The sequence below is a fragment of the Carassius auratus genome, unplaced genomic scaffold, assembly GCF_003368295.1.
Source record: "Carassius auratus strain Wakin unplaced genomic scaffold, ASM336829v1 scaf_tig00217613, whole genome shotgun sequence".
In the NCBI taxonomy this organism is placed as follows: Eukaryota; Metazoa; Chordata; class Actinopteri; order Cypriniformes; family Cyprinidae; genus Carassius; species Carassius auratus.
In genome coordinates, this window is record NW_020529147.1 from 27,501 (window position 1) to 35,000 (window position 7,500).

Sequence of the window (7,500 nt, forward strand, 5' to 3'; positions counted from 1 at the left end):
TTTAAAGAAATTGGAAGGATGGGGAGTTCTCCCCATCTCTAAAATAAAGAGACGGTTTTATCCTGGCACAAATATTGAAGATGGAACAAGATTTGTAAAAACAAGATTCCCCAGAGAAGTGATCTCACTCCCGTATAGCACCAAGTTTGTCACAGCAGAAGGACCACAGCACTTTCGGGTCATGCATAGCCAGCAGGTAAAGACATGTAGGTTGTGCATGAGCCCAGAGCATATGGTGAAAGACTGTCCGCAGTTTATATGTTACAAATGCAATGAGAGAGGACACATGGCGAGGGACTGCAGGGTGGTAAAATGCCCGGATTGCGAGGAGGTGCTAAGCAAGTGTGAACGCTGGATGGGAAACGAGGAAGAAGATGAAAAAGGTGTGAGTGGGCAGATGCATGACAATGAAAAGGAGCAAGAGGAAGGAACAACAACAACACAGATTAATGAAACCAACGAAAATAAGGACAAAGGAGAACAGAGAGAAGAAAGTTGCATACAGGATAAACAATCACAGCAAGGGGGTGAAGCGGAGATGCAAATTGCAGAGACCATTGAAATACTTTTAGACAAAATAGAACATCAAAGGATTGTAAATGAAGAACAGACTGTTGAAATGGGCAGTGAAGAGGAAAAGGAGGACAAAGCTGGGATACAAATGAAAAGAAGAAGATCGATCAAGGTAAAACCAAGTTTGGGCGGGGTAAGGAAAAAAGTAGTTAAAGAGGACTTGTTGAAAAATGTAAACCGATTTGAACTGTTAAAGGACATGGGGGAGATTGAATGATAAACGATGGTTTTTATGAATACTTTTTTCTGTCTTATGCTCATAAAGTTGGTAACTTTTAATGCAAGAGGACTTCAAGATGTAAGAAAGTTTGATAAAGTAAAAGAAATGTGTAAAAAAGAAGATATAATAATGCTACAAGAAACTAATTGGACCGATAGGTCTATAAATGAAATGAGGAAAAGGTGGAATGGTGAAATTCTGTATAATAATGGTGATGAAAGAAATGGTAGAGGTGTGGCAATTTTAATAAGGGAAAACAGTGGTGTAAGCTGTAAAGAAATATACAAAGATGAAATAGGGAAATGTTTGATAGTGGAAATGAGTTACGAAGAGAAGAACATATTACTGGTCAACATACATGCACCAACGAAAAAAGAAGAAAAGAGATCATTTTTTAACACTATCAAGACAATTGTGAGGAATTATAAATATATACTTATGATGGGGATTTTAATACAGTTTTTAGCAGACAAGATATAGCGGAGGGTATGGGTTTCAAAAGCGATACGGGAAGGAAAGAGTTAAGATCACTAATGGAGGAAAATAATATAATGGATGTATGGAGGGAAAGGAATGAACACAAAAGAGAATACTCGAGAAGACAAATAGTAGGAAATTTCATTTATCAAACACGAATAGATATGGTTTTATGTACAAGGAATTTAGAATGTTTTATAGAGAAGTTAAGGTATGAAGAAACGAGGTTAAGTGATCATAAGCCTTTTTTTGTACATTTGGATTGGGATGTTGGGAAAAGAGGGCCAGGGGTATGGGTTTTAAATACAGACATTTTAAAGGATGAGGATTATGTGGCAACAATAAAAGATACAATAAAAAAAGAAAAAGAGAATGAAATGTATTTAGAGGACAAAAGGATCTGGTGGGAGAACTTGAAATTTTTAGTGAAAAAAATCACTATTAGTTATTGTGTGTTAAAACAGAAATGCAAAAAGAATAAAGAAAAGGAAATAAGAGAAAGACTGGAGAAGCAAGTAAATGATGAAACAGAAGATATTCAAAAAATAAAAGAAATACAAGAAGAGCTGAAAGAGATGGAAGAGAATAGATATAAGGGGGCAATGTTGAGGTGTAAAGCTAAATATCTGGTAGAAGGAGAAAAATGCACAAAGTTTTTTTTTGATCTTGAAAAAAGAAAAGGAAGAGTTGAAACTATAAAAGAAATACGAAAAGAAAATGGTGAAATGGTACATGAATGTGGGGAAATTTTAGAAGAGGTTAAAAACTATTTTGAAAAATTGTTTAGTACGGAAGGAGTAAAGGAGAGAGAAAAAAGGGAATTAATGGAATTAATAAAAATTAAAGTGAGTAAAGAGGAGAAGGAAGAATGCGATCAGACAATAAGTAAAGAAGAAATAGAAAGTACAATAAATGAATTGAACAAAAAGAAAAGCCCAGGCATTGATGGTCTAGGAAGTGAGTTTTACCAAACTTTTAAAGACCTTTTAGTAGATATTTTAAGAGATGTTTATGATGAGATTTTTGAAAAAGGAGGAATGATGTTAAGAATGGGAATGGGATTGATGAAGGTAATATACAAGAAAAAGGGGGAAAAAAATGAATTAAAAAATTATAGACCTATCACAATGTTAAATACTGATTTAAAGATTTTAGCAAAACTTTTAGCGAATAGATTAAAACAGATAATGCCAAATATAATAACAACAAATCAGGCATATGGAGTAAAAGGGAAAGACATTTCGGATGTAACAATGAGTATAAAAGACACGATAAGGTACATGAGAGATAAAAGGAAAGGAGGTTATATCATTAACTTAGATTTTGAAAAAGCTTTTGACAGGGTGGAACACGAATATTTATTTGATATTTTAAAAAGTTTTGGGTTTGGGGAGATTTTTATTAAATGGATTCAAATTTTATACAAGGGAGCAATGACAACAATAAAATGTAATGGGTTTTTAACAAAATGTTTTAGGATAACATGATCTATAAGACAAGGGTGTCCTTTATCAGCCCTGCTATATTCATTGGTGGCAGAACCGCTTGGACTAGCCATAAAGCAAGAAAGGGGAATTAAAGGAATAGAGATTGAACAAACAGGAAAAGAGAGTAAAATTTTTCAATATGCTGATCACACTACCATTTTTGCTAGAGAAGAAGAAAGTGTCAAACAAGTAATGGAAATAGTACAGAGATTTTGCAAGGGGTCAGGAGGAAAAATAAATGAAGAAAAAACTGCATATATGAGATTTGGGCAGACGACAGACTTAGCAGAGAATTTTAAATTCAAGGAAGTAAAAGAAATGAAGATTTTAGGAATTTTAATGGGTAAAGATGAAGATAAAGTTAGAGAAATCATGTGGGAAGAAATAGTGGGAAGCATTGAAAGAAGACTGAACTTTTGGAAATTGAGGGCACTAAATTTAAAAGGGAAGGTTTTAATCTTGAATGTTTTAATGACTTCAAAACTGTGGTATTTTTTATATATGACATCTATGCCGGTGTGGGTGGAAAGAGGGTTGAAAAGATGTTTTTTTGATTTTTTATGGGTAGGGAAACCAGCTAGAATTGCGTACAATACTTTAATAGGGATGGAGGGAAAAGGAGGTTTGGGTTTAATCGATGTTGAGCAAAGGAAGAATAGTCTGAGAGTCAAATTAGTCAAAAAGTATCTGGATGAGGGAAACAAAGCAGAATGGAAAACAACAATGGGGATTTTTTTAAACAAATGTGGGAATTTTAATCTGGGAGATAATGTGTTATGGATGAGAACACAAGAATGGATAACAGAGGGGTTGCCAATGTTTTATAAAGAAGTTTTAAGGGCTTGGAGGAATTTTTTAACTACCGTTCAATACAACGTACATGGAAGAGAAAACATCTTAAATCAGCCATTATTCCTAAACACCGGCATTTTAAACCAAGGGAAGGAAATATATTTTAAAGAATTGATGGAAGTTGGAATAGTCAAAGTAAGAGATGTTTTATATGAATATAAAGAAGGCTTTTTACCAATGCAGTATATAGTAGATGTGATGGAGGAAGCAAAGGAAGAATTTAATAAACAAGAACTTAAAACTAAGTATGAAATTATAAAAAATGCAATACCCAAAGAATGGATAGAAAAGGTTGAAACTATGGAAGGGGGGAAAGAAGAAAAGGATGTGTACGCAATACTGGGAGAGAAATTGTGGCTTTTAAAAGAATGTACAGTGAAAATGTTTTATGTTTTTTTCATTGACATGATTTTTAAGAAACCTGTTGCAAACAAATTTTGGCAGAAGACATTTGAAGGTTTAAAAGAAGAAGATATTTGGAAAAACATGAAAGGGGAGATAATTGAGGTCAAATTGGAAAATTCTGAGTATTATATCAGACAAAGGGTGCTGTTTACTGATGTTATACTTAAAAAAATTGGGATGGAACAAAGTGCCATATGCAAAGTATGCAATGAGGAAGAGGAAGATTTTTTACATGCGTTTCTACACTGTAAGGCACTGAAGGATTTCAATGAAAAATGCAAAACTATAATTGTAAACCTGGGAGGGGAGCAAGATCGAGAGGATACAGAATTGGATAGGATCATTATGTTAGGTTTTGATGAGAAGGAAAAAAACAAAAAGGTGATCAATCTGTTTGTAATGTTAATGAAAAAAGTCATCTGGGAAAGAAGAGGAATTGCAAAACAAGAAGAAATTATAATGGATGTGTGGGGTTTGTTTAAAAGACGTTGGAAAAGGTATATAGAATGTTTGTATTGTTATTTTAAACAGGAACAAAAAAATAAGGAATTTGATAAAGTGTTTACTTCAGAGGTTTACTCAATTTTAAAGAAGTTTGAAATAGCATTTCCAGGAACAGAATGATGTGTCTGGCGCCGGTACAGGATGGCTGCCTCCGTGACGAGCTCCGCATATGTTTTTGTGTTTTTGTTAGTTTGTCCTGTTTTTAGTTATATTCCTGCCATCAGTTTCACCAGGGAAGAACTGCTGAACATTCGGCAGAACACACCACAGGATATTTTACCGGATTTCAATTATTCAGACGTTTTACTGAACGTTGTTATCGGAGGAGCGGCGGCGCTGATCAAGCGCTTCAGGACGCGCAGACGGGGGAAGCGGGCGGGAGCGCTCGTCAGACTCAGGAAGCGCGGATTTCGAACGCCGTTGCCTAGCATCCATCTGGCAAATCTCCGCTCTCTACCCAACAAAACGGACGAACTCCTTCTGCTTTCTCGGACAAATAAGGATTTCACACACTCTGCTGCTCTGTGTTTCACGGAAACCTGGCTGAATGACACCATACCGGACAGCGCGCTCCATCTGCAGGGCTTTCAGCTGTTTAGAGCGGATCGTGACACAGAATCAACGGGGAAATCGCGTGGCGGCGGGACATGCTTTTACATCAATGAACGGTGGTGTACAGATGTAACTGTGTTAAAGAAGACGTGCTGCTCAAATCTCGAAACACTCTTCATTAACTGCAAGCCGTTCTATTCGCCGCGGGAGTTTCACTCGTTCATTCTGGTCAGTGTTTACATCCATCCCCAAGCGCATGTGAGCTCAGCTTTACAGAAACTCGCTGATCAGATCACAGAGACAGAACAACAACACCCGGACTCTGTTTTAATCATTCTCGGGGACTTTAATAAAGCCAATCTGTCCCGTGAACTGCCAAAATACAGACAGCATGTTACTTGTCCCACAAGAGACAGTAATATATTGGATCACTGTTACACCACAATAAAGGATGCATTTCACTCTGTTCCACGAGCAGCTTTGGGACGTTCTGATCACCTTCTGGTTCATCTAATACCGTCCTACAGGCAGAAACTAAAATCAGCTAAACCTGTATCAAGGACTGTAAAAAGATGGACTAATGAAGCAGAGCAGGATTTACAATCTTGTTTTGACCTCACTGATTGGAGTGTTTTTGAAGCTGCTACCACCGATCTGGATGAACTCACAGAGACCGTAACATCATATATCAGTTTCTGTGAGGATATGTGTATTCCTACAAAGACTCAACTAATTTACAATAATGACAAACCGTGGTTCACTGCAAAACTCAGACAGCTCCGTCAGGCCAAAGAAGATGCTTACGTGAAGGGGGACAATGTCTTGTATAAACAGGCTAAATACACATTGGAAAAGGAGATCAAAGTGGCAAAGAGGAATTATTCTGAAAAAATAAGGACTCAGTTCACTTCCAACGACTCCGCATCAGTGTGGAAAAGTCTAAAGAAGATCACCAATTACAAGACACCACCCCCCAGTACCGTAGAGAATCAACGACTGGCAGACGATCTGAACGAGTTTTACTGCAGGTTTGAAAGAACACCCATCACCTGCCCTGAACGCCTCCCCCAACAACCATTCACACCCTTCACAACTCCTGCAACCAGCCCTGAATGCCTCTCCAAACTACCGTTCACACCATTAACAGCTCCTGCAACCCATCCTGAACACCTCTCCAATCAAGCACTCTCACCATTCTCACCTCCTGCATCCCCCCTCTCCCCCACACCTGCAATTCAGATCAGCGAGGATGCGGTGCGCCAGGTCTTCCGGAAGCAGAAAAGGAAAAAAGCACCAGGCCCAGATTGTGTTACACCAGCCTGTCTGAAATCCTGTGCTGACCAGCTGGCCCCCATCTTCACACAGATCTTCAACAGATCGCTGGAGCTGTGCGAAGTCCCTTCATGCCTCAAACGTTCCACCATCATCCCCATCCCTAAGAAACCCAAAATTACAGGACTAAATGACTACAGGCCTGTGGCTCTAACGTCTGTAGTCATGAAGTCATTTGAAAAACTGGTGCTGGGCCACCTGAAGGACATCACTGGGCCCTTGCTGGATCCTCTTCAGTTTGCCTACAGAGCAAACAGGTCTGTGGACGATGCAGTAAACATTGGACTGCATTATGTTCTGCAACACCTAGACAGACCGGGGACTTATGTGAGGATCCTGTTTGTGGACTTCAGCTCGGCCTTCAACACGATCATCCCAAACCTCCTCCTGCCCAAACTAAATCAGCTCTCCGTGCCCACCTCCGTCTGTCAGTGGATCAACAGCTTCCTGACAGACAGGCAGCAGCTAGTGAGGCTGGGAAAATACACATCCAGCACCCGTACAATCAGCACCGGAGCTCCCCAGGGCTGTGTTCTCTCCCCACTGCTCTTCTCCCTGTACACTAATGATTGCACGTCTAAGGACCCCTCTGTCAAGCTCCTGAAGTTTGCAGATGACACCACACTCATCGGCCTCATTCAGGACGGTGACGAGTCTGCTTACAGACAGGAGGTAAAAGAGCTGGCTGTCTGGTGCAGTCTCAACAACCTGGAGCTTAACACCCTCAAAACAGTGGAGATGATCGTGGACTTCAGGAGAGACCCCCCTGCACTCCCCCCACTCACCATCATGAACAGCACTGTGACTGCAGTGGAGTCATTCAGGTTCCTGGGCACCTCTATCTCTCAGGACCTGAAGTGGGACATTCACATTGACTCCATTGTGAAAAAGGCCCAGCAGAGGTTGTACTTTCTCCGCCAGCTGAGGAAGTTTAACCTGCCACAGGAGCTGCTGAAACAGTTCTACTCCACCATCATTGAATCCATCCTCTGCACTTCAGTAACTGTCTGGTTCAGCTCAGCTTCTAAATCTGACCTCAGAAGACTACAGAGGGTAGTCCGGACTGCTGAGCGAATCATCGGTTCAACCCTCCCATCT